Here is an 8,123-nt window from a genome sequence, read left to right on the forward strand (position 1 = left end):
TCTTGGTCGGCCCGAGGCTATAGTAGAAACCCACTTGTCCAAGGGACTGAACCCAGAACTATGTCGTTGGTAAGCAAGCTACTTACCACACACCCATTCCTATGCCTATATATATAGCAACAACCACGTGTGTAAATCAATAAACTTACATTTGGTTTTTAGAATGTGTATCGTACGATAAAGATCAGAAGGTGATATTTCGAACGCAGTATTACCGTTAAAACAGTAGAAAAATTGGGTAATATTACCCTTATAAGACGGAAAAGGTTGACAACAGCCACACATAATTATATACATACATACATACATATATGTGTATGTAAATATATACATGTATGCACGCGTCTATTTATTCTTATAGAGATATTAGTCCCGTGGTTAACAGCTTGAACATCAATGTGAGTAACATATGAAGATTTATCTTTGAAAACCAAAATAGCCAATCCCCCGAAGGATAAATTTCACTGCGATATTATATTTGTTTACAAGATATATGTATGTGATTCCATACATTGATTTATTCAAAATATAGGCTGACTACGCGCACCAGTTATTTATGAAAATTAAACAAATCTACTCGTCCACTTTCGGGATTGACTTTTCTTTTTTATGTTAGATTTAAAACTTTAGTGCTGCCACCATCAACGTCAGCACGATGCAAAATAGATGAGGGGTGATCGAATAAACAATGTAGCGAAGGTAAGTGAATGTTTTCTGTAATCATGGAGTAACATGTAGGAGACCCTCATCCCATCTCTTGACGGGTATTTTTTTTATTTTTTATTCTTTTACCTTTTTTTACTAGTTTCAGTCATTTGACTGCGGCAAGGCTAGAGCACCGGCATGAAGTTCTTTTAGCCGAGCAAGTCGACCTCAGGACTTATTTCTTATGCCCAGTACTTATTCTATCTGCCTCTTTTGCCAAACCACAAACTTACGGAGACGTAAACACACCAACACCGGTTGCCAAACGGTGATGGAGGACAAGCACAGACACAAACACGCGCACACACACACACACACCACACACACACATACATACACACACAAACACATACAAATATATAAGCGTGGCTGTGTGGTAAGCAGCTTGTTTCCCAACCGCATGGTCCTGGGTTCAGTCCACTGCATGGAAACTTGGAGTAGCATCTTCTAGTATAGTCTCTGGCCGACCAAAGCCTTATGAATAGATTTGGTAGTCAAAAACAAAAAGAAGCTTTATTATTGTCACACTGCCTTCTGCGCATGCTTGCTTATAGTTGGTACTAATGTGGTCACGTGATCGAAGTTTGAGCCTGATCGCACCATTTTTCTTTCTGGTTTTACAGTGTAAGCGTGGCTGAGCTCATCGTGGATGATTTTCGGCACCCAACACACATTCGGAACAGAGAAATCGAGTCATTGCTCTTTGTTCTTCTTTGGGGCACATTGCTAGTGGACCGGTAATGCTTACACTGTAAAACCAGAAAAGAAAATGGCGCGATCAGGCTCAAATTTCGATCACGTGATCACAATAGTACCCACTTTAGTACCAACTATAAGTACGTACGCACAGAAGACAGTGTGACAACAAAGATATGTCATGGTGAAAGTGGGGATAAATTTTGCCTGCTCCTCGTACATATATATATGTGTGTGTGTGTGAAGGCGCATGGATCAGTGGCTAGAGCGTCGAGCTTACGATCGTGAGGTTGTGAGTTTGAATCCCGGACTGGGCTGTGTGTTGTGTTCTTGAGCAAGACACTTTATTTCATGTTGTTCCAGTTCACTCAGCTATAGAAATGAGTTTTCAACGTCACAGGTGCCATGCTGTATCGGTCTTTGCCTTTCCCTTGGATAACATCGGTGGCGTGGAGAGGGGAGGCTGGTATGCATGAGCAACTGCTGGTCTTCCATAAAAACAACCTGGTCCGGACTTGTGCCTGGGAGGGTAACTTACTAGGTGCAATCTCATGGTCAGTCATGGCCGAAGGGGGTCTCAGCATATATATATATAATATTGTTCTTTCTTACGAAATATATAGAAGTGCTAAAAAGAAGTGCTCGGGTCGAACCCGAGACGAAAGACAAGAATTAAGATATAAACTCAAATTAGGCAATCATACTCATATATTTATAAATTTGATGTAATCACTTGGTTCAACCCCCTCGAAGATAAGTATTTTATTCAGTTTAATATTTCGAACTATTACGCCTCCATATCTCCTATTCTTTTAAACAAAGCCTTGAATTTTGCTCGTAATTTTACTAATAGCCCTAGATCAGATATCAATATAATCTCGGCAGCCAGCCAAAACGACCCTTATTAACTTTAATGAACATAATTGGGTTAGCTCTGAATCTACAGACTACTTTGATATAACTAAGGGGGCGTCGGGTTCAGCACAGGTGACGGATTTGGTGGGCCTATAACTCCTCTTTCAAATTTAAAGTAGCTTCCCAAATGTGTCTGGAGGTCTTTATAAGGATGATGCACTACTCATGGCCTATCTAAACCGGTGGTAGAAAAGTTAAAGAAAGTCCTTAGGAGATTTTTGTTAGATTTTTTCAGCCAAAATATTTTTGATACTAATTCTAAGGTAGTCGACTTCCTAGACGTAACATTGGACCTTAATACTGGATTATACTACCCATTTCGAAAGCGTAATCAATATCTGCAATATATTAACGTTTTTTCGAACCATCCTAGATTAACTATCAATAGCATCGCTACAGTTATTTCCATTAGAATCTCAAATTTATCAGCTAATGAGGAGATTTTTAATCAACATGCCCCGGTTTACAATAATGCCCTGAAGTTAAATGGTTTTAATGATCAAATTTCTTACATACTTAACACGAAACTTAAAAGAAAATTAGCAAATATATCTCCTAACGCCTTCTCTAAAACTATTAGCGCAAACCATGTATTGACAAACATAGATATAAGTAAGCCATGTGGCAATTATATTATACCTAGTGGAATACAATCTAGTAATGAATATAGTAAATATTGTAAGTATAAACATCCCGATTCTGAAAAGTCTATCATGACTAAACAATCCAATTCTAGTAAATGTGAAGTTATCTGGTTTGCCCCTAATTTTTCTCTTGGAGTTAAGAACTGGCCTAAGTTGTTTTTCAAGATCTTGAAGGCTAATTTTCCAAAGCACAACATCTATTACTAAATTTGTAATAAATCTTCGATAGAATTCTTCTACTCTGCAATGCCTAATCTAAGATCTATTATAGCTTCCATAAATAGAAGTAAAATAAAACGTCGATCGAATAAGGACTGCAACACTAATAACGTACCTAATGCAGGCTCTGGTAACATGAACTAATCTTGAATAATAAAATCTAAGTAAATCTGAAATTAATAATGTTAATCTAAGTCAACCTTTGGTTGTCACCGATCTTGCATCCCACCAAATAAAAAAAAAACAATAAAACAAAAAGGAATGATAGTAGAACAAATTTAGAAAAAAGTATGTAGCTGTTCAGTGCTTGGATCATGTCCACTTGTTGGTTCATATCTTCGGGAAAATGTGGTGTTTAAGTGTACAGTAAAAGATGACCAAAAAACTAAGGTTTATATAGGAAGCACTGTTGATTTTAAGGGAGATATAGAGCCCATTTAAATTCCTTTATTAAAGTTAAGTATAAACTCAACAACTTTCGCCTCATATATACACTGCCTAAGAGATAGCATAATGGTTCATTATCATGGCGGCCTCCACCCCTTATAGTGCTACTTTGAACAGATGCAAGTTATGTATAAGGGAATCGTACATTATCCTTAGATCATTTAGTTTAAATACATTAAATAAATTCTCTAATGCGATTCCCTCATGTAGTCATAAATTTCATTCCGCTTTTTTGAAAAATTATAGAACCAAACATTGGATGATTTGGAAGAGTGCTCGCAACTTGAAACCTTTTAGCTCTTAGTACAATGAAAATTCCATTGTGCTGTGTTTAGTCAGAATTAAGTCTCAATGTACTTGTCCCGCCATTCCATGCTCTCCACTCATTTGCATTCGTAAAGAAAAAATTTCTTTTTTTATATATATGTATCCATCATTCTGTAAGAATCAAAAGTATCAAGAATGTAATTTTATGAGGATACCTTTCTTGATGAAAGGGATGTTGTCCACATGGTTTGTAAGATTTATTAATTTTTCTGCCAGGACATGAACTCTAGAAATGGCCGTTGAAAGTGAACCTCCTCGAACTCTATTATGCACCTTATATACCATTTATATGTTTAAAAAGTACATCAAACACTATGGATCTTTTAATCAAAACTCTTAACTGCTCTTAATTTCAGTACAAAAAATTTTTTCAGTCCTCTTTTTATCAATCCCCTTTTTCTCTCACTTCCTTCCATACGTATCTCAAATTTTCTGAATATTGTTTTTAAATATTCGTATGTATCAATATGTATACGCATTTTAAGTCGAATTTATAAATGTATGAGTATGATTGCCTAATTTGTGTTTGTAACTCAATTCTTATATATATATATATATATATATATTTCCTTCTCGAACCATACCAGGCACATGAGGGCCGGTTTCCTGGTTTCAGTGGTGTATATATTCCCCACCTGGATCGGATGCCGGTCCGTCGCTGGATCACTCATTGTTGCCAGCTGAGTGAACTGGAGCAACGTAAAATGAAGTGTTTTGCTCAAGAACAAAACGCGTTGCCCGGTCCAGGAATCAAAATCACAATCTTACGATCATGAATCCAACGCCCGAATCATTAAGCCACGCGCCTCCACTTATGAGTGTGTGTTTGTGTGTGTGTGTGTGTGTGTGTGTGTGTGTGTGTGTGTGTGTATGGTTATAACCAAAAGGATATAATACATGAGTAGATGCATGTATGTAGGCCTGCATGTGCTTTGTTATCCAGTATGAAAGAGACAGTTAATTTCATGATGAATGCTTTGAAGGTAACTTTTTCTTAAAATATAGTTTCATCTTGTCAGATATAAAATATATCTATTTTTCAGTCCAGTCACCCGATCCAGGCAGATATACTTCTAACTCTATATAACTGACAGCCTTGTGCTGCTGGCCGCAGAGAGATTGTATCTATTTTCTATTTTTAAATTACCTGACGAGAAATGCAGGCCTCGAAGCACGATGTAATATCAGACATTTTCCATTCATGTTGTGCATCAGAAGTTGAATCTATCCGTTTTTCTATCTCTCTACAGACTTAGTGTCATAGCATCTGTAAGAGACCGTGCGATGCGAGGTGACACGAATGAGTCATTAGTACATCATACAACCTTTACAATAAATATAAAAAGAATAATACATATATGTGCCAGAGGGGAAAAAAAGAGAGATACAACCGAGTAGAATGTTTAAGAGAAGATTTATTGTTATATTAATGTGTGTATTTGTGTGTGCGTCATGTATACTGAATAATAGACAGGCCGTCATGAGAATAAAGTGTATGTGTGTATAAGCATGGATGTATGTATGCGTGTTTGTTAAGTACATATAAGAATAGCAATGAAGAAGACAGTGGAAGAATCCATAATGAGAAGTCAGACGAATGTTCATAGACTCAAGAATGAGAAGTACCAGTTCGTAATCAATTGTACACGGTAGTTGAAATACTGTAACAAGAAGTTGCGGTCATGATGTTAAGCCGGTTGCGGTACATGTCATACGTTGTACATGTCGTACGTGAAGTTGTGGCTGTGATGCTGCTGCCTGGATCACTTGGTACAGGAATTCTCGCAGGTTGTATATTTGCTGTGGATCCATGGTGACGTAATTCACGAACAGTGCAGTGTTGAAACCTGGGCGAGTTGCTTATTGAGCCGTGTACGTAGAGACGATGTTGATGACGTTAAGAAGATAATGGTGGCGACAGAGAAAGAGATTGCCGCAATGCTAGCTTGCCAAAGGTTAGCTGTTACCTGCTACGTTCGGAATGTCGTATATATAATAAAGGAGAGAGAGAGAAATTTCACTCGAATGTACGCTACACATCAAATATTTCATGGTTTACATAAATATTTGTTGAAAAATACATTGTCAAGTTTGCATACTAATAATTATGTTTTGTTACTGAGTATCTTCTTTCACTTGATCGTGACCATGCTGGGGCACTGCCTTGAGGAGTTTAGTCGAACAAATCGATCCCAGGAGTTATTTTATTTTTCTAAATCGGGTACTCATTCTATCGGTCTGTTTTGCCGAACTGGTATGTTGCGGAACCCTAAACAAACCAACATCGGTTTGTCAAGCGGAGGCAAGAAACACACAAGTACAAATACTCACACACACACGCACGCACGCACTCACACACACACCACACACACACACACACACCACACACACACACACACATACACGCACACAAATATATATATATATATATATATATATATATATATAAATTGTGTTTGACCCTCTGGTCGATAAATGATGAGAAGTTGGCAACACTCTGTGTCTGTTTCTCGTGTTTGTGTATTTAATGTCTTTTAATAATATTATATATATATACGTCGGGTTTATTTCAGTTTCCGTCTACCACTTCCACTTACAAGCTTTTGGTCAGCCCTGGTCTATAGTATAAGACATTTACCCAAAGCACTACGTTGTGAAACTGAACTCGAAACCATGTGGTTGGGAAGTAAACTTCTTTTCACACGGCCATACCTGCGCCTTGAAACCTAATGATCCATAGGGGAAAATTTGGTGCAAAGATCACTCGTATTTTCTTTATGACATATATCAAAAGCTACGTTTTTCTTTTACTTTTTAACTGTATAGATTTCATGTTATCTTAGTTCTAGGTTCTCCTGTGCTGTGTGACGCACTTGTCGGCAATGCTTCTCCAGCATGGTCGGTCGGCCGCGGCGATTTCAGCTTCGTCCCATAAAATGTCACTGGTTTGACGTCATCGATGAAGGTGCGGTTCCAAGTCGCTTTTGGTCGCCTTTCTTTCCTCTTGCCATACGGTGACTTCCACAGAATGGTGTGGTTTTCGCCTCCATCGTTGGTCACGACGCTGCCCAAATAGGTGAATTCATTAAACTCCTCGATTTGGTGTTGTCCAATCATGAAAAGGACGCCATTGTTGTTCCTTCCCATCGACATATCTAATCCTCATGATCTTCGTCTTGTTTGCACTTATGCAGAGTCCGATCTTGGCCGCCTCCGTTCCAATCTCTCTGTCATTGTGCAAATGACATTCTTCGTCGCTCCGAGGAGCGCGATGTCATCGGCGAAGTCGAGGTCAGTCAGGCGCCCCGACCCACACTACCCAAATCCGCGTTTGCGCATCGCCCCGCCCCGCTCATGATAAATTCGATCGCCATAAGAAATAGGAGAGGAGATAAAATGCACCTTTGCCGTACACCGGTCTCAATGTGTTCGAAGTAAGTGTTTCCGATCGTCAACCCATTCGTTGAGCAGAACGAGACCAACCGATTGCCATTGCCGCTTGGATCAATTACGTGCTCGTAGCATTGTCGGTTTCTCCTGATTTTGGCATTGAAGTCGCCAATTAGTAGGACCAAGTCGTGACGAGGGGCGTCGTCCAGGGTGTCAAGTTATAGCCACACATAATCCATGATCTATATAAATATTTGTTAAGCATTTTGGTGAAAAATACAAAAGATGAATTTAAGATGTATCTTGCGGAATGTGTGTACATCTTGTTACATATCCTTATCTATTGTACAGTTTTGTGGCAAATTACAGAACATTTACATCTTAGAATCTCGTCAAATGAATGTAAAATACCATCATTTGAAAGAATATTTGCAAACTATTGATAACTAGTGTCTGTTTGTCGATCTGTCAGCACTGTAATTTTAAAGAAAATAATTGATTGTGGCGATGCAACTTTCTCTTCAACAAAAGCCCTTTTGCCTAAAATTGCTTCCAGCATATTTCTGCTTTCTAAACCCCTATAAAAAATGTGTTTATTTATTATTGTACCAACACAATATATATCCATTGGTTGACGTCAGACAATAGAAATTATATTATGCGCAGATACACACGTATAACATTTAGAGATAGAAACAAGATATACTAAACATCCACACAGGAATATACAACATATATACAACAGCGATCAAGCAGACAAAATTTTTCACTTGAGAATAT

This window comes from Octopus sinensis, linkage group LG6, assembly GCF_006345805.1.
Source record: "Octopus sinensis linkage group LG6, ASM634580v1, whole genome shotgun sequence".
NCBI lineage: Eukaryota > Metazoa > Mollusca > Cephalopoda > Octopoda > Octopodidae > Octopus > Octopus sinensis.